The sequence below is a fragment of the Adiantum capillus-veneris genome, chromosome 9, assembly GCF_014529385.1.
Source record: "Adiantum capillus-veneris isolate H3 chromosome 9, ASM1452938v2, whole genome shotgun sequence".
Lineage (NCBI taxonomy): Eukaryota > Viridiplantae > Streptophyta > Polypodiopsida > Polypodiales > Pteridaceae > Adiantum > Adiantum capillus-veneris.
Window position 1 is genome coordinate 45,940,935 of NC_140939.1, and position 20,973 is coordinate 45,961,907.

Genomic DNA, 20,973 nt, shown 5'->3' on the forward strand with positions numbered 1-20,973 from the left:
TGGGTGTGGCTGCAGTGTACAAAGAGGGTGAGATGACCTAGAAGAATGTAATGGCAGAAACTCCTAAATTTCTAGGGACTGCTATTTTTGGACGGCAAAATGTCTTCGCGTCATTACGTGCAGTTTGACATGGGGATCATTTTGTTACTTTGTGGCCAAGTCAACAGAGGCTGCAGGTGAGATATTTTTAGACCCGAGGGTCTAAAGCGGGAAAATGCACAAATGAGTGACACTTGGCACTCTGAGGCCAGTTTACTACTTAAAGAGAAGGCAAAAACGTGATTTTCAGCTGTGAGCTCCTTTTTGAGTGCTGGCTTACCCTCTATGTACAGTGAAGTGCAGGATGTCATGACCTGCACACCTCTCACTGCTTTCTCTCACCCCTATGGCAGTATGTTATGCCCCTCTAGTGGGCTTTTCAATTGACCAATGTACAGTTATGTGGGTTCATGCGCGATTGCCGAGGCAAGAGCCTCTTGCACAGGTACTGGATTAGCTAGCGGCTAATCCCCCGTAGGTACAGGTGAATTCGGAGACGTTTATGCCCGAAATCTTGTCCGATTCAAAGGGCAAGTAGCCCTACAGGTGCGGGAGCTCGAGGTCTTGCTACAGATGCAACCGGCACGCGAAACGGAGCCCAAAACAGGGAATTACAGCCTGCTGTGTATTTTTGCAGGTTTAGGGTTTTGGCCCTAAACGGACCCTAATACCCCCAGGAGGTTCGGGGACGCAAGGGGACCGCTGTACAAGTGATCTGGCGCATTTTCAGGGCAGAAAACAGAGAATTCAGCGTGCTGCAGATTCTTGCCAGGTTTTGCACAGTGTCCATATGCGTCGGGAAAGTCATCTAATGCGTGGGAATATTGAGTGTGAAGGGTCCTAGTACAACTATGTTGCTGAAATCGGGCCAGAACAGTTGAAATTCAGCCAAGGTTGTACGGGGCAGCTTATAGGGAACCACAGCTTTTATTCCCTCTTTTAAAGAATAAAGAAATACCGAAAGGGGCGCCTATTTAGGGGCCAATCTGGTGTCTGACTCGCATACAGATGCATTCTAGCATTTGTAGCCCATTCCCCTCTCTTGTGTCATTATAGCACAGATAGAATAGACGACTAATAATGGGTGAAAGCTAAATCAAGGTTTGAAGTAAAGTCTACCGCCCTTTTTGAAGTTAACAGGCCGGTTATAGAGAGAGAGAGAGAGAGAGAGAGAGAGAGAGAGAGAGAGAGAGAGAGAACTATGGAGAGAGAGAGAGAGAGAGAGAGAACTATGGGTGGTTTCGGACCGGAAGGGTGGAAGAAAATGAGCATCTCATCGCTTGCAGGTGGAATAGAGCACAACGTAGTTCTTCCACTGCCGTACTTTTCACACAAGGCGGTAGCTGCTTGGCGTGCTTTGCTTGCATGGCGATTCCTCATAGGTTGCAGGAGACCCTTGTCAGGTGGAAGTGCTCACGGGCGAGGAGGGGGGTCGCAAGAGAAATAGGGCAGGGTGTGTGGGGGAGCAGGAGAGAGAGCCCACTTGCTACTCTATGCAATGAGAGTGAAGGAGAAGAGGAGAGTGGCGCAGAAGAAGCACACGCAGAGAAAAATACGTGAGAGAGAGAGAGAACTCGTAGAAGTTTGGGAAAAGTCACGATAGTGACATTTTGGGCTTGACCTTTGAGTATATGAGTAAGTGACTAGGGGGCCATTCACACTTGGGCCCCCTCACTTATAAGTCTTTTAACTTATAAGTTAATAAGTACAAGGCACTTAGGCCTTTATTCCCTAACAACCTCCCACCTAAAGGCAATGTACCTTGGGAGATCAAAGAATCAGCTAACTATGATACATCAGCTGATCATGCACTTACTCATCCAACACCCATCATCTGACGGCAATATGCAAACCGCTCTGCTGGAAGACTCTTGGTCAAAAGATCTGCAGGATTGTCATCTGTGTGCACCTTGACAAGTGTAATGCTCTTGTCATCAAGCACACTCCTGATAAAATGATACTTCACCTCTATGTGCTTTGTCTTGGCATGAAAAACAGGATTCCTTGCAAGCATAATAGCACTCTGACTATCACAGTGTAGCACAGGAACCGGTGACTTAATGCCAAGCTCTTCTACCAAACGCATGAGCCACAAAGCTTCTTTGCATGCCTCAGTGCAGCCACATACTCAGCCTCAGTGGTAGACAAAGCAACACATTTTTGCAGTTTAGAAATCCAAGAAACTGCACCTCCTGTGAATGTAAACACATATCCAGAGGTAGACTTCTTGCAATCTAGATGTCTAGCAAAATTTGCATCTGTAAAGCCATGCACAGATGTCTCACTCTTCCCAAAACAAATGCACAAGTCTTTAGTGCCTTTCAAGTATCTCAAGATACACTTCACTGCTTCCCAATGCTTTTTGCCAGGATTGCTCATGTACCTGCTTACCACTCCCACCGCAAATGCAATGTCCGGACGTGTAGCAACCATAACATACATCAAACTGCCAACGGCTGATGCATAAGGAATCTTGGCCATTTCAGCCCGCATATCATCTGTGTTTGGGCAGTCATGTGCAGTCAGTTTTACATATGGAGGCAGCGGAGTACCAAGTGTCTTTCCCCCATCCATATAAAAACGATGTAGCACCTTATTAACATAATTTCGTTGAGATAGATACAGACGCCTGTTGGGTCTATCTCGAGAGATACGCATGCCCAAAATATGATTAGCATCACCAAGATCCTTCATGTCAAAGCGATTCTTTAAGCTTTGCTGTAATGCATTCAACTCCGTGACATTTTTACCCGCAATAAGCATGTCATCAACATACAAAATCAGCAATAGAAGAGATCCATCACTTGCCGTTTTGATATACAAACAGTGATCAGAATTACTTCTTTTGTATCCTTGAGACCTCATGAATGTATCAAACTTGTGATACCATGCACGGGGAGACTGTTTCAAACCATACAAGCTCTTCAAGAGTCTACATACTTTCTTCTCTTGCCCCTTTGACACAAAACCTTCTGGCTACATCATATAGATCATCTCAAGCAAATCGCCATGCAAAAACGCTGATTTGACATCCATTTGCTTTAACTCCATATCTTCAGAAGCAACCAGGCCTAAAACAAGACGTAATGTGTCAAGCTTTACAACAGGAGAAAAAATCCCATCAAAATCCACACCATGCTTTTGCTTGTACCCTTTAGCAACCAAACGTGCCTTGTACTTAGAAGAAGCATCAGATGTGACCTTGGTCTTGTAAACCCATTTACATGGCAGAGCCTTATGCCCTTTAGGCAAATCAACCAAGTCCCATGTATGGTTTTTCTCCAGAGACTGCATTTCCGAAACCATTGCTTTGAACCATTTCTTACTGTCTTCCCGTTGCATAGCCTCTTTATAGCAAGACGGCTCACCACAATCAGTAAGCATGACATAGTCCAAAGACGGTTCATATCTATCGGGGGGCCTTGTCACCCGAGTAGACCTACGCACCCAATGATCCATAACAGGTGGATTTTCAGCCTGTAAACCATCAAAAACAGCAGGCTGTTCAGCCGGTTGCATCGCAACAACGGGCGGTTTAGGAGCATCAACCTGTTCCCCTACCTGTGGTGCATCAATGGCAACTTGTTGGGGCTGATTTTCAGCAGCTAATGGCTGATTTTCAGCACCATTTTCAGCATGTAAAGGCTGCTGAACATTGGGCCTTCTTGGCTGTCCATATGTAACATCTTCACGAAAAACAACCCGGCGCACTTCCTTGACCTTTGTGGGCTGTTTGTGCATGCAATTCTCATTGAAGATGACATCATTGCTGGGTATGATTTTCCGTAATGCGGGATCCCATAATCTATACCCCATTTCACCATCCTCACCATATCTTAGGAAAATGCATTTATGAGACTTTGGTTCTAGTTTGGTGCGCAGTTCACTCCGGATGTGAACATAGGCCTCACAACCAAACACTCTTAAATGTGCATATGAGGGTGGCTTGCCAGACCACACCTCCTCAGGCACCTTTCCACCCAAAGCCTTGCTAGGTGAGCGATTAATCAAGTGAATAGCTGTTTGCACAGCTTCTGCCCAAAAACCATGAGGTAATGCAGCATGTGACAGCATACTCCGAACTTTCTCTTGGATAGTCCGGTTCAACCTCTCTGCAACTCCATTCTGAGAGGGATTAAAAGGAGCCGTGAGCTCTCTTTTAATACCTTTAGTAGCACAAAAGTCAATAAATGCTTTTGATACATACTCCCCCCCATTGTCTGAGCGCAAAGACCTAAGCTTCTTGTCAGTTTGATTCTCAACAAACGCAAGAAACTTCTTGAAAGTATCCAAAACATCGCTTATAGCACGTATTGGATACACCCACACCTTACGTGTAGCATCATCGATAAACGAGACAAAATATTTCTTTCCCCCTAAGGACAACTGTGGCATTTCACATACATCGGAATGCACTAAGTCTAACCTGTCAGACTTCAAAGAAAGAGACCTTTTGTGCGGTGTTTGACTGTGCTTACCATAAATACAGTGCTCACAATGAGAAAAATCAGCATACCTCAAACACGGCAAATAACCACAACGAGACAGAGTTTCCATTCCTCTTTTACTCATGTGTCCCAACCGGCCATGCCACAAAGAAACACTTGGCTGCTCGGTTACGGCGACAACATGGTCACACACACTAGATACATGCAAAGGATACAAAGTGTCCGATTTACAACCCTTGGCTACAATCCGGGCCCCTTTACAAATTTTCCACTTGCTATCACCAAAAATGGTGTGATAGCCTGCATCATCTAGCTGCCCTGTACTAATCAAACTCTTCTTGAGTTGTGGCACATGGCGCACTTTGTGCAAAACAAAAGTCATACCATCAGCAAAGGAAAACTGGACACTGCCAATACCTGCAATGTCACATGCATAGTTATCTCCCAAATAAACAGTGCCCTGCACCTCACCTGAGTACTGTGTAAACCAATCCCTATGAGGTTACATGAAAGGAGACACCTGAATCAAGAATCCAAGTATGCATGTCCACATCAGAACCCATAGCAAGGGTATGTGCATCCACAGATCAGGCATTCAGTACATCAGTGCTGCTGTCACTGTCACAACTACTAGCAACATTGATTTCCTCAATCAACACAGTGCTCTTCTTGGCATTTCCCTTGTCCTTTGCATCAGTTTCAGCACCCTTGTTCTTCTCTTTCTTCCACTCATAGCATTCCCGTTTATAATGCCCTTTCTTTCCACAATGATGACACACAACATCTTTCCTACGAGATTTGCTGCGTGCCCTGTCTTTACTGTCAGATTTCTCCCTCTGTTGAGACCTGCCTCTCAAGTGCAATGCATTAGAAGACCCATCTGTGGTGTTCTTCCTGTTCATCTCTTCCATCAAGAGAGAACTCTCTACATTTGCATACTTAAGTGACGCACTTGAGTTACTAAGAGCTGTCCGGAATACATCCCAACTCTCGGGCAATGTGCATAGCAGAAAAGTAGCTTTGAACTCCTCATCAATCGGGAATTTCAGCTCTGTCAGTTGGCTGAAAATAGAATTGAATTCATTGAGGTGCACTGACATGTGCGTGCCCTCCTTCATGCGGAGATCCATAAGCTTCTTAAGCCAATATACTTTACTGGCAGCACTCTGCTATGCATACAACTCGTCTAAACGCTTCCACATGCCCCATGCTGTCTGCTCATTCTCTACATTGAAGAGTAAATTGTCAGACACCGAAAGCATGATCGTGGAGCGAGCCAACTTGTCCACTTCTTCCCATTCTTCAACCTCCATATCATCCAGTTTCACACCCTGTAACTTTATAGGTTTCGCCTGTTTCTTCTGCAACATCACATTATAACATTGCTTCTTCCATATAGCAAAGTTATGGGCCCCTTCAAGCTTGCGAATGTGCAACAAATTGCCACTTTCACTGCTAGAAGCCATTCTGAGTGATTGCAAACACTGAAACCCTGTTTTGCCGACCTAAACACGCCCAAATGTGCGCAATCGGGCAAAAAACAGCTTGCTGTTACAGAAAAACAGCGAGCAAATTTCACGCGAAATCACCCCAAAACGGCGTACATTCACTGCCAAACCCTTACCAAAGGTTTCTACAAGGTGTATACATCATTTGCTTGCTGAAATTCCCTGTTTTAGGGCAAAAATCAGACCTGTAAACACCTGTTTTGCTGAATTTTCAGAACCTCGTTGGTGGAAACACCTGTAAGATTGACCTGTGAGACTTGCCCTAATGAAATTGCATCAAATTGACCCCGAAATTGGTCAATTTCAGCAGAAATAGGCTGCTGTTCGCCAGTTTTTGAAACCCTAATTTTGGGGAAACTGTCACCGGAGGTCGATTCTACACGGTGAGAGGATCCCTTCGCGACAGAGTTGATCGAAAACGGTTGAATATCCTTCCCGCAGCGAGCAAGAACAGAATTCTGATCTGTGTTGCGAAAATGGCTCTCTTGGAAACCCTAAAGCTCTGATACCATGTGTGGGGGAGCAGGAGAGAGAGCCCACTTGCTACTCTATGCAATGAGAGTGAAGGAGAAGAGGAGAGTGGCGCAGAAGAAGCACACGCAGAGAAAAATACGTGAGAGAGAGATAGAACTCGTAGAAGTTTGGGAAAAGTCACGATAGTGACATTTTGGGCTTGACCTTTGAGTATATGAGTAAGTGACTAGGGGGCCATTCACACTTGGGCCCCCTCACTTATAAGTCTTTTAACTTATAAGTTAATAAGTACAAGGCACTTAGGCCTTTATTCCCTAACAGGGTGGAAGAGAAACGCTGACGTGGCTGTCCCGTTAGTGACTTCCACCGCCCTATGTGAACGGGGCATCAAAAAGGCCGCTTGCTGATTGGCTAGCAGGATAATGCAGCGACTTTCGCTGCCCACTGTGAACCCGGCCTATGTCTTGCATGGATTGTAGTGCTGGTATGGTGGTGGACGAAGGTAAGCCGTTTCTTTGCATATATATATATATATATATATATATATATATATATATATAGAGAGAGAGAGAGAGAGAGAGAGAGAGAGAGAGAGAGAGAGAGAGCTTTGTGTTGCAGAGATTGCAATGCTAGTGGTGGGCGAAGGTGAAAGCAAAGCCATTGCTCTGTGTGCAGTGTGTGTGTGTGTGTGTGTGTGTGAGAGAGAGAGAGAGAGAGAGAGAGAGAGAGAGAGAGAGAGAGAGAGAGAGAGAGAGAGAAATGAAATGCTATATTAACGTCTTCAAAAGGCCAAAGTGACCTAAGAGACCATAAAGTTACAATGCGGTGTATCTGATACAAAGTCAGATTAACAAATTTTTTTAAAAATAAAAATAAAAATAAATAAATAAATAAATAAATAAATTATATATATATATATATATATATATATATATATATATCTATATATATATATATATATAGAGAGAGAGAGAGAGAGAGAGAGAGAGAGAGAGAGAGAGAGAGAGAGAGAGAGAGAGAGAGATGAAATGAAATTTTATATTAACGTCTTGAAAAGGCCAAAGTGACCTATGAGACCAAAAAGTTACAATGCAGTGTATCTGATACAAAGTCAGATTAACAAAATAAATTAAACTTGGATAACAAAATATAAATACTGCGGAATCCTAAACTAAGCTGATAGGTGTGAAAGGTGAAAGGCGTGAAATGTGTGAACTATGCAGTACAATGTGTAGACAATATGGGAGGGAAATAGAGGCCCGTTGTTATGTCCTGCTGAACAGGAGAGGGGATCTAGCCCAGATGCCGTCGGGATGGGCGTCCAGTGTCCGGGCGGACGTAGTGTGAACCCGGCCAGTGTGGCCGGCCATTATTATAAAAGGGAGGCCAAGGTCTCATTTGCAATGATCGACCTCACTGGCAAGAGTGCCAGTGGTTAGCCCGCGAGGCTAGGAGTGCGCGAGGTTACCTCGAGGAGGTGAGGCCAGGTGGTATGGGACGCTCGGTCTTACAGGTGCACGCCTACGTCCTCGGACGCTGGCCCCAGCACGGGGGAGTTGTCGGATGGTGGCTATGGTCGGGTGGTTTTTCCCGACGCACATCTGTAGGCGGTTGGTGTGGCCGGGAGATCCTTTCTCCTCGTTCGTTTCATGGTATCAGAGCCAGCTTGGCTGCACGAAGGACCGTGTGCACACCTACGGAATGGTTCGGGTCGGAAAACCTCGGGTTCGCGTAATTTTTTAGTGATTAAATTGTTGAAATTACTTATTTTTCTTCTCGGAAGCATGTTTGCAGGTAAATAATAAAGTTCGACTGCTGATTTTTGATAAAAATCAGCAAATGAATAGATGGGAGTGCTGGAAATTGAAAGATTTCCGATGAATTTATTGGTTTTCGATGAAAGGCAGTGTATTTACCTTTAATTTGCTGTTTTTGTATTGCAATTCAGCATATGACATATCTCTGTGAGTCCCTCTGAGAGAGAGAGAGAGAGAGAGAGAGAGAGAGAGAGAGAGAGAGAGAGAGAGAGAGAGAGAGTGTGTTATCTCTCTCGTCTCCTCTGCACACGAGGCAGGGAGAGCATCCTCTGTAGCATTGAAAGAATTCACTGGCTTTGTTGGCCTCCAGCGTGGACAAATTTACTATGCACTGGCTCCAGAGTGGAGCCTATAGCGTGTGTTGGACACGACCCTCCACGAGCCTAAGATTTCATGCGTTGCCTCTCCTTGCCTCTCCACGCGTCAGCACTCTGGCCAGCGCTGCCTTCGAAAAAAAATCCACATTGATGGCTTTCTTTTTTTTTACGCTGGCACTTAAGAGTTAAAAAACGCTGGCACTTAAGGGTTTATTTAAGTGGCCTTTTATTTTAAAGTATGGCCAGGACTTTTTGAGTTTTTTTAAGCTATGGTCTGAAACCCGAGTTATTAAAAAAAAACTCACTTACAGCGTTGTAAAGTTTACAGAAACCTCTCATTTGCTTCTCCTGCTCCTCTCCAAGGTTTGCTCTCTCTCACCTGCTCGTGCTTCCGCGCTCCCGCCATCACCTGCTCACCTTCAGGCGCTCACGCCGACGCGTGGAGCTCTTCGCAACTTCAACTTTTTGCGATCGAAAAGTGCTGAAAAGGCTCGGTTTCGTGGGAATTTTTTAGTTTTTTCACGCACTTCGCCATGGATTCCTCCAGCTCGGATGTGCGGCGTGACGACGCGCCGGGCAACATTCAAATTCCATTCACGCATGCTCTCTACACATGGATTACAAGCACTTTCCAGAGCTTCGACCAACGTGTTACCGCTCTGGAAAACGTGAATGTTCAGACAAACCTTCGCTTGGCCTCTCTCGAAGAGGTCGTACAGGGGCTCAGTTCCCGACTTTCTACTCTCGAAGTTATGACTCAGTCGACGACTGCGCGTATTTCCGAGGGCGAAACCCATCTCCAGCATTTGCGGACGCAGATTGCTGCTTTTGGGTGTTCGCAGGGTAGTCCGACTACCATAATTCCGTATAAAACTACAAATTTCTCAGGTGAAGAGAAGGAGTGTACGGAATTGGCTGTAAATAACTGACTGCACTAGTGGACCACATACTTTGATCTCCATGGGGAGCATGATGAACGGAGGATTCAGACGATTCCTCTCTATCTGCGTAGCAAGGCGCTTAGTTGGTGGCGTGACATGACAGAGAAGCCTACGCCATGGGCTGACTTTTGCGTGAAATTCAAGAGGGATCTCGCCAAAATGGACCCTTTGAAAGGTATGCCAAATTGCAGAGTCTTTCGATGAAAACTCTGTCTTTTGATAAATATACGACAACTTTCAAAGAGGCGCTCACCTTCTGCAAGGTGGATTCCACACACGTTGTGCACATGTACTTGTTGGGGTTACATGAAGATTACCGTTGGGCCTTAATCAAGGACAAAGCCCCGACTGATGTCGAGGATGCAGTGGCCAAGGCCAGGACGTTCCATTTGATAAATGGAGCAAATTATGAGAAGAAAAGAACTGCAGATAATCAATCCGGTGAGGGTGCTTCGAGGAAGCGACCCCGATTCCAGCATAAGTCCAAATCACCGCCGAGATCTTCTCAGGACAAGAAGAAAGCCAGAAATGCTTCAGTTGCTGATGCAGTGAAGAATGGGGCTTGCTTCGGATGTGGCCAGACGGGTCACCAAATCAAGGATTGCCCTAAAAAGAAAAAGACGCAGACAAGGCCGTTCTTCGGTTCAGATTCACGAGACCTCAAGTAACTCTGATGTTGTTCAAGTGGAAATCCATCATTTAGCGCACAGTTCATGCACAAACTTTACTTTTAGCACCAAAGTGTTTGATAAGCACGATCTTCTCCGTTTCCCTCCGGAAGATCAATGGTCACGACGTGACCGTACTTCTTGATAATGGAAGCTCACACAATTTTGTGGATGCAAAATTGGTGCAGAAACTGAACCTGCGGACGCAGGACAGTGATCATGAGTATCGCGTGAAGATGGCTCGTGGCGTGGATACAGATGTATGGAATCGGATGGTTCCAGACTTGTCGCTCGAGTTGGTTGATTACAAAGAGAACCTGGACTTCCACATCATGCGCTTGAACAGAGCAGATGTTATTTTAGGAAGTCCATGGTTTTATGATAAACAAGACTCATTGTATATAGACTATGTACATCACTCTCTTGTTTCTGTTAAGCAGAACATGCCTCATGTATCTGTGTCGCTTTGTAATCAGAAGTGTGTAAATAATGGTTTTGCAATACCAATTGTTATTGCTTTGGAAATGTATAAAGAAATAAAGTCTTCTGATGTTGACTTTTATCAATGTGTACCATCTGCTTGGTTTGATTCATTAGTGCTTGGTACTTCTGTCACTGAATTTCGTAAAAATGTTTCATGTTCTTCTGTTGAACTTGGGGATTCCGATGAATCCAACCTTATCCGAGAAATCATGACTGATTTCAAGGATGTTTTCCCTGATGATCTACCCCTTGGCTTGCCGCCTTCGAGAGGAGTAGATCATGGCATTGAGTTGGTGGCTGGTAGTCAGCTCTTCTCAAAACAACCCTATCGGTTTAGTAAAGCCGAGAAGGACGAGATTCAGCGACAGCTGAAGAATTGTCTCGACAAGGGTTTTGTTCGGCTTAGCAAATCCCCGTGGGGAGCGCCAGTGCTACTTTCTCGAAAGAAGGATAACACTATGCACTTCTGCATGGATTACAAGGGGTTGAATAAGCTCACTGTCAAGAACAAGTACTCGCTCTCACGTATGGACGATCTGATAGATCGGCTCCATGGAGCATTGTATTTGACGAAGATAGACGTGTGATCAGGCTATCATCAGATACGGATCAAACTGGAAGATATTCCTAAGACAAGCTTCCATACGCTTTATGGTCACTACGAGTTTTTGGTCTTGCCTTTTGGTTTGACCAATGCTCCAGCTACGTTCCAGCAGATAATGAATGATCTGCTGAGACCATTTTTGGGCAACTTCGTTGTTGTATTTCTCGATGATATCTTGATCTACAACCGAAGTTTGTCTGAGCACCTAGTGTATATACGCATTGTTCTCGAAGTACTGAGAACTGAGAAGCTTTACGCTAAGGCTTCGAAGTGTGAATTCTTTAAGAAAGAGCTTCTGTACTTGGGTCACATCATTATTCGCGATGGAATTCGCGTTGACCCTGAAAAATTGGATAAAGTACGAAATTGGCCCATTCTGAAGAATATATGCCAAGTAAAGTCCTTTTTAGGCTTTACTGGATTCTTTCGCAAGTTTATCAAGGATTACTCAAAAGTTGATGCTCCGCTTACGCAACTTTTAAAAGGAGGGGTGAAAGGGCCGAAGACTTCAGGTCCTCATCGTAAAGGTAATCCCCCTGTTGTTTGGAATGAGCGTCTTGACGAGAGCTTTCGGACACCAAAGCACTTGGTGACTACTGCGCCAATATTGCACATTGTGGATCCTAGCAAAACCGTTTGTGGTTGAAACGGATGCTAGCGATTATGCTATTGGTGCGGCATTATACCAGGATGGACGTCCTGTTGCGTTTGAAAGTAAGAAGCTTTCTGATGCTGAGATGCGTTATCCAACGTATGAAAAAGAGCTTTACGTCGTAGTCCACGCCCTGAGGAAATGGCGGCACTACTTGTATGGCTCTACGTTTGTTGCATGGACAGATCATCATTCCTTGCGCTATATCTGTGATCAAGGTGATCTCAGAGGCCGGAAGGCTAGATGGGTTGAGCTTATGCAAGAGTTTGACTTTGAGATCCGTTATAGAAAAGGATCCAGCAATCGAGTTGTCGGTGCGCTCAGCAGGATTCCTGAAGTCAATGCTTTGTCTATGGCTGAAATCTCGATGGATTTCTCTCCCTCCGAGGGCTATGTCGTTCCGATGGCTATTTTGGCAAGATATGGAACGAGGTCGAAGCAGGGCATGACTCGCATACAGGCTTGGGTGGTCCGGAGACACAAGTGAGTCGTGTTGGAGAGACAAGACAGCGACAATATTCCATTAGAGGTGGACTATTGTTCAGAAATGGTAAAGTTTGCGTGTCAGAAATCGATGAGATTCGACAAAGGGTTTTGTGTGAATGCCACGATGTTCCTAGCGTTGGGCACCCAGGCATCCAAAGAACTTTGGCATTGTTCAAGCGATATTTCTATTGCCCAAGAATGCGCTCTTACATAGAGAGCTATGTGAAGAGATGCGCTCAGTGTCAGGTCAATAAGGCAGAGCGCCTTAAGAAAGCTGGCCTGCTATACCCATTGGAAATTCCAGATGCCAAGTGGCAAAGTATTTCCATGGACTTCATCGTTGGTTTGCCAAATACTAGTCGGGGCAATGACGCTATTTGGGTTGTGGTTGATAGACTCACAAAAATGGTGAAGTTTATACCAACGAAGTCGACAGTAAAAGGCCATGAGTTGGCGGTTTTATTTGTCGATCAGCTTTATAAGCTGTATGGTCTCCTAGAAGATATCGTTAGTGATCGTGATACTAAGTTCACTGGCCGATTTTGGCGAGATGTGTTTGCTCATCTTCAGACGAAGTTGAATATGTCGTCTCCTGACCGACCTGAGTCCGACGGACAAATTGAGAGGATGAATCAGACGTTAGAGGACATGTTGAGAGCCTATGTCTCTCATAGGCAATCTGACTGGGAAAGGTATCTTCCACAGTTAGAGTTTGCCTATAATAGTAACAAGCATTCTGCTACTGGATTTAGCCCATTCATGTTGATGTATGGATTCGAGCCTAAATCCCCGATTGCTATTGGCTTAGAGAAAGTCAAGGAACGCCAAGCTCGTGATTTCCTGTATGATATGCAGGAAATGCTCGAATTGGCCAAGGATAGCATAAGAACGGCTCGTGATCGAGTCACTACTTATGCTAATCAAAAGAGATCTCCAAGGACTCTAGATGTGGGACAATGGGTCTATATGAAGATACCCAAGGATTCCAAGACTATGCGACAGGAAAGCATTATAAGCTTTCAGCTAGATATTGTGGTCCGTTCTTGATCACAAAGAAAATTGGCCAAGTTGCCTACAAGCTGGCTCTTCCTGCGGATGTTAGTGTACATCCAGTGTTTCATGTCAGCCGCCTTAAAGAGAAATTGGGCAAAGCCGACGTTGTGGTGCCTATCGAGGAAAATGTATGGCAAGATATGCAAAATGAGTATATTCCTCGAGAACCAGAAGCAGTTTTAGATCATCGTACCCGTCATTCGTGCCAAAAGGCTTATGACGAGCACTTAATTAAATGGAAGGGTCAATCTGAAAGGTTTGCTACTTGGGAACCTGTTAGAGCTTTGAAGGCTCAGTATCCCCACTTCATTGATGAGGACATCAATGGTTCTTAAGGGGGGAAGTATGTTATGTCCTGCTCACAGGAGAGGGGATCTAGCCCAGATGTCGTCGGGATGGGCGTCCAGTGTCCGGGCGGATGTAGTGTGAACCCAGCCAGTGTGGCCGGCCATTATTATAAAAGGGAGGCCAAGGCCTCATTTGCAATGATCGACCTCACTGGTAAGAGTGCAAGTGGTTAGCCCGCGAGGCTAGGAGTGCGCAAGGTCACCTCGAGGAGGTGAGGTCGGGTGGTATGGGACGCTCGGTCTTATAGGTGCACGCCTACGTCCTCGGACGTTGGCCCCAGCACGGGGGAGCTGCCGGATGGTGGCTATGGTCGGGTGGTTTTTCCCGACGTGCATCTGTAGGCGGTCTGTGTGGCCGGGAGATCCTTTCTCCTCGTTCGTTTCACCCGTCTTCATAGAGATCCATCTACATGTGCACTCTGGACGACGAAAAAGTAGGGCTCGAATCCTTTGCTGTAGCCTCCTTCGAAACTGTGTAGCTCCTCTTCTCCATCCGGGTCGTCTAGATCTCCCTAGCTGCAATGCTTGGTCTATGAGAATGCCAGTAGTGCGGGCAGACCTCTTCAGTGTTGGTTGCTCCTCTGTCTGTTCTTCTGGGTGTACAATATAAAGAAATCTGTGATCTGTCTCTAGGGTTGTCTCTCTTCAGCTCTCCTCAGTAAAGTTTTTCTATGCCTTTGTAACTCAAGTAGATATAGCCCAAGACATCTCTGATCCTCATAACTCATGACCCTAGATAGAGGCCCAAAACCTTCTTTGAATAGACAATGAAAACGGCCTCGTATTTCATAATACACTGTGCAATGACAAATGTACCTCTGTCTCTGGCTCTAGGTGGCATAAGCGGCATATCCTGCTATCTGCTGGTGTCCCTCTGAATCTGCCAGTCTCAATCTCGAGCTGATGTGAGGACGTGCATATCTGGCCAATGGCACAACGCAAAGCATAAGAAAGATGTGTGTCCATATAGCTAGGTCGAATCACAAACCCATCCCCCGTGAGGTGGAGAAGATGCTCTCTATAGAAAGCCATCTTTGTGCCCAGCTCCTGTATCGGCTCTATCCAAGTCCTCCTCGTGTCCAGCTGGATCAGATCCTGACGAATGAGTCTATTAATCTCTACTCGCGTCAGAGACCTCAAGGGTGTTTGTAGAGAGTATTGAAAAGGAGGCAGTCTGTCCATGGTGAAACCATGTGTCTGAAACCATGATGCCATCTGTGCATACCAGCATGATGTATCCCCATTAAGAGCTAATTGTCTGGAGGACTCTAGAGCCCCCTTGGCATATCTGTCTTTGGTAGTATCCCACAGACTGTGTACATAGGAGACTAATTTGGTAAGCGCCTCAATCTCCATAGGGGTTCAACTAATTCCGCTCAAATGATACCATGCGGTACGGAAGCCTCGGCTCTAAGTAGTCGAGAGATCATAGATACCATGGGCTTCTCCATACGCCTCCAACCGTCCTGGCCTACAGAAGGTCCCCAAACCTGCACCCCATATAACATAGTAGAGGCAACCAAAGTATCAAGGAGCCATAACTTTGTCCTAGGTTGCTAGCACTGAACCTGCGAACACATCCTCTCCATTCCTCCCAGAGCCACACCAGCTCTAGTTAGTCTAGTCTCTGTTGCTTTTCTCAAAGAAAATCTCGGCCCAGTAAAGACTACCCCCAGGTAAGTGTATGCCTCTGTATACTCCACAATCTTCTGACCAGGTACTGATCTCCTGACCCATTGCGGTGTGGTGTTAAACACCATAACCTTGGTTTTACCTAGGTTTACACACAATCCCACAGACTGTGTACATAGGAGACTAATTTGGTAAGCGCCTCAATCTCCATAGGGGTTCAACTAATTCCGCTCAAATGATACCATGCGGTACGGAAGCCTCGGCTCTAAGTAGTCGAGAGATCATAGATACCATGGGCTTCTCCATACGCCTCCAACCGTCCTGGCCTACAGAAGGTCCCCAAACCTGCACCCCATATAACATAGTAGAGGCAACCAAAGTATCAAGGAGCCATAACTTTGTCCTAGGTTGCTAGAACTGAACCTGCGAACACATCCTCTCCATTCCTCCCAGAGCCACACCAGCTCTAGTTAGTCTAGTCTCTGTTGCTTTTCTCAAAGAAAATCTCGGCCCAGTAAAGACTACCCCCAGGTAAGTGTATGCCTCTGTATACTCCACAATCTTCTGACCAGGTACTGATCTCCTGACCCATTGCGGTGTGGTGTTAAACACCATAACCTTGGTTTTACCTAGGTTTACACACAATCCACTATCCTTTGCAAAATTGCGTAGTGCATCTAAATGTCGTTGCATACCTTCTGGTGAGTCAGATATCGACACAATATCATCAGCATATAGCAACAATGGGATCTACGTCCCTGCCAGCTGGGCACCCCTGTCACCCTCTCTGTCAATGTAATCAGACACCTCATCTACCATGTGTGAGGGGTTACCTGAGACTTGGAGGTTGTCTAATATTGTGCCCATCCTCAAGGCTGGTGACCATACAGAGCCTAGGAACTACCGCATTGTTATGGTTGGACCCACATTGGCACGGTTGTATGCATCTATTTTGGAGCAACACTTGAGTAATTGGGCAGAGGGCGAGGGTGTACGAGCAAAGGGGTCAGGCCGGCTTTAGGAGGGGGTTCTCCACTCATGATCATATTCTGACACTTAGGGCCATCATTGAGGAGGGCAGAGCACATGGGAGACGGATCTATTGTAGCTTTGTAGATTTTCGCAAAGCATTTGACACGGTACCAAGAGCTCGATTGATGCGTAGACTACAGGAGATGGGGTGCCCATAGAGGTGATTGGGGGGATCATGGCTTTGTACAGATTAGTGATGGAACATGTACGCACTCCGAAAAGGGTATCTGATTTAGTTCACTCTACTATTGGAGTAAAACAGGGCTTCCCAACAACATTGCAAGAACCTCCATCAGCATATCCCTGGCATGTATAAAGTGCTCCGCTACTAGACTGTCATGATCATATGCCTTCCCGGTCCTCATCCTGTCAATGACCCTTTGTACCATCTCAGATGTAAAGAAAGTGCTCGTAGCTGGGCAAGGCTTGGTAGGGTCTGGAAGGGGTTCCTGTTCAGGAACCGTATATAATGATGTCGCATATTGGCCCCACACATCAGGTGAAGTAATCACTGGGGGAGGGGAGTGCTCATGGAAGAGTCGCCATGCCTCTCCCGAGTCCCTACTCAAGAACATCTGATATAAGTCTCGCTCCATCTGAGCTAGGTAAGCTCGCTTCTTCCATCGCACAAGGCGTCGGAAAGCAATCCGAGACTGTCTGTAAGTGATGACTCCTAAAAGAAGATCCCTTTGAAGCTTGGCTCTCATCTCTCTGCACTCCTCATCATACCAACTATTCTGGGGCATGATCCCAGAATGTCGTCTCTTGCCTGGCTGAGTGTGTGGGTATGCCACTGATGGAGCCCCATGCAATGTCTCAGTCAGTAGAGTGGTGCACTCCTCCACTGAGAGGTCTGTACCATTTGTGCCAGTTGTGCCTTCCAATAGACGGTCCCAGATCTCCTCTGTATAAACGAAATCAATCTCTGGTGTAAATGTATAGCGGGTGTGTGACCTGCCTCCTGATGGGGTTGTACTATACTGAAATTTAACGCACAGTGTCAAGAGAGCATGATCTACTGCTATGTCCACTGGCCTGGCTCCCACTGTGAAATCCTGAATGCACGGGACAAAGCTCGGTTGTGTCATAACATAATCCACTATACTGGCCCCATGTCTATCTCCAGGAAATCGCTATAAACCATTAAGTATGGCTAATCCATGTGTAGTTGTCATTTCCATGAGGTGTCTCCCATACTCCGTCTGCTCTCTGTCATCTGAGCATCTGTCAAGTCCCAACTCACCCACATCCAACTCTCTAAGCATCTCATCTGAAGTGTCGTAGAAGACTGACTGCGAGTTGCCCGTTCGGACATTGAAGTCCCCTAGGAGAATGATATCCCCGTTCCTAGAAAACTCCCATATGTCATCATCTAGTATAGAGAAAGGCTACTGCCCTCTGGATTCAGCATACACCGATGTACTGGGAGGAAAGTAACATATGGCAATATATAGGAATCGACCTGTGTCAGCTCTCAGTCTCACCCACATATATCTAGCATGATCATCTCTTCATACAATATGCAGTAATGGTTGTAGTTCCTCTCTGAATAGCACTGCTACTCCTCCTAAACCTCTACTCCCATGCTCAGATCTCGCATTTGTCCTGTGAGCTGTCTCCCATCTGTATCCCACCACATGTGGCATCACCTGTCCAGGGGCCTGATGAGTCTTTGAGAAGAATACGATATCCTTGTCTTTGAAAGTGTCCTCAAATGGACCCACCTCATAGACCCATTACAATTCCAGGTAGCCATCTTCAATGTGGTCCCATAGGTCTCGCACCGTCATGCAGTGCGCCGCTCTAAAATCACCACCCGTCCATCTCTGTAGAAGGTTATCTTTCCCTTCTCCCTTGCCGCTGTAATCTCTGGCATGACCTCTCTCATATGTGCGAGCTGTGAGAGAGTCAGGTCATCACCGAGGAAAATACTTGTCTTTTTGATAGTAGGCCTCTTCCTCAAGAATTCCTTCTTCTCTTTTAACGAGGGGAAGCGTAGTATGAGAGCTCTCCCCTTTGAAGACTCTCGCGTGCCATCACTTTTCTTACCTACCCTCCATGCCTTTGTGTGCAAAGGCTTCTCCATCCCCATCCTGGATGTAAGGCTTGTGACTTCTTTCTCCACATTGTTTATGTACTCGAGACCGGTCACTCTCACATGCAGTGCTCGCATCCTCCTTCTTTGTTCCTCTTCGAGGGTCATGTTGATAAGCGTCGGTGTACAAGGAGTTTCTTGACCTTTCCCTTTCTTGGCGACCTCAATCCATTTTTCGGCCTCGTCTGCCTTTTTCTGTGTCCTTGTTATCATCTCCGCCCATGAAGATGTCTTTGCTACACCCAATTTCTCTTCCTTTGTGATCATCCTTACCTGTTCCTTGATTTCCTTGATTTCATCTATTACGGAGGGTTGAAATTCGCCTTCCTCTAGTCCACTGCTTACTCTATCAGCAAGCTCCTGTTTAAGGGCTGAGACTTCTTTTTTGAGTGTCCGTATCTCGGCATTGGGATTCTCTTGTTTGAGGGCTGAGACTTCTTCTTTGAGTGTCTGTATTTCTGCGTTAAGGCTCTCTTTATCCTTCTTCCATTGTGCGCCTTCATTGAAGACCATCTGAAGGAGGTTGGCCTTCTCCTTCCACCATCCTTCCATCTCTGTTTTCCACTCCTTCATTTCCCTCTCTATCTGCGCCATCCGCTTGTTCGTGAGCATGAAGGTTGCCTTTGCTCGCGACTTGCAAACAGGTGAGACATTGACGGCTTCCATGTCCTGTGCAGGGGAGATTGCTTCCATGTTTTGTCGTTCAAGAGATGTATCGGGCTCACTTACCATTTCGTGTTGACCTAAATAGATGAATAGTCTATATATAGAGAGATAAAGAGATTGCATGGATATAAGGAGAAAGGGATATACAAAATTTCCCACTGAATCCTATGCGTATGATGTCCGGGTCTATAGTGACCGGCACACTAGAAACCACTCCAAAACCAGGATATGTGAGCGAGGGTATGTCCTCCTCAACTCGACGAGCCCAACACGGCTCACAATACAAGATAACAAGGGTTCGGAGCTCAAGGGGCTGACCCTTCTACTGGTATGGGCTGAAGACCTACCCGAGAGATCAGCCACGACCTCGAAAACAACTCGACGCTTTGGCTCAGCTGAGTCCAGGCGGAGAAACCAAAACCCCACAACCCGATGTGGGTATCTTTACATCCACAGCCCACTGCGGGGGCTCGACCAGTTCAGCCAAAGTTCCAAAGGCTCAGCCCCTTTGTGATATGCTGTTGTCACCTGCACCTGTCACTAGAATCAAAAAGCACGCGGCCCCTACTGAGGGGAGTCTTGCGACCTGCACATCCAAAACTGCACGCGGCCCCTTGCTGGGTCAGCTCGCGGCGATCGGCTTCCTATTTGCCATCCTCAGGCACTTTGCGTGAGGCTTTCCTGTTGCTATCCACCGTCAATTGCAGACAACCAACCAGCCTTGGGTGCAGCTTTTCTCACTAAGAACCAAAAAGCATCAACTTGCGAGTCTCACCTGATCAGTTCTTCAGGATGGAATCGCTGAGAACTGAGACTGGACACTGTGGGTAATGCAGTACTGCGGGGCTGAAGGTATTGAAGGCTGAAAACTGACTGTATTGAGGGCTGAAATCTGATGGTCTGTAAGCTGAAATCTGAGTTCTTTGATGGCAGAATACTGATGAGGTCCTGCTGCTCCAAACCCTGCAAGGACTAACTGGTACAAAAGGCTGAAAACGTAGGTACTATGGGGCTGCTGTGCTGATGGGTGCGCGCGGGCTGAACTGCTTCTCACACGATCCTGGCGCTGAGTTACTGCCCCTGCGCTGTTGGAGATGGAGACGGACTGGATGGCGCGCTGATCTGCTGATGGAGACGGAGAGAGAGCAGCAGAGACCTGCGTGCTGAGACCTGCAAGCTGAGAGAGAGAGAGAGAGACCTGCGCCTGATGTGCGTATCTGCTATTGTACCTGCGCGCTGCTTGGCACCTCTGCTCTGCGCGTCCTCTATGCCAGTGGACCTTCCCCGCTCAGCAGCCCGCCAGAGAGAGAAATGAAATGAAATGAAGTGAAATGATATATTAACGTCTACAAGAGGCCAAAATGACCTATGAGACCAACTGATTACAATGATGAGTCTAGTACCAAGTCTGGGTACAAACAAGAAAACTACAAACAAAGAACTGATAGGAGTGCTACCGACTCCTATGGGTGGCTGGTAGGCTGAGCAATGGTATCACCATAAAGGTACAAAGTGGGGATAAGTGTCACCATGATACAATATAACAGTAGCATGAAGCCTATCCCGATCGACATTCTTGGTGTCGTACTAGAATCCTGTGGATCCTCTGCCGCAATCTCCGCCGGTGCTGCGTGGCTCCCCTCCTCAGTCGCGGTCGTCTCGATCTCCCTAACTCTGTAGCTCGATCAATGAGAGTACCGCTGATGTGTGT

The 20,973-nt window shown here is 46.4% G+C and overlaps 1 protein-coding gene across 14 annotated transcripts in view; it reads left to right on the top strand.

Annotated features, from left to right (window-relative positions):
* Positions 1-20,973, top strand: part of LOC147450436 (pentatricopeptide repeat-containing protein At4g14820-like) — a 98,664-nt gene that overhangs the window by 36,800 nt on the left and 40,891 nt on the right. The gene's annotated exons all lie outside the window — the stretch shown is intronic.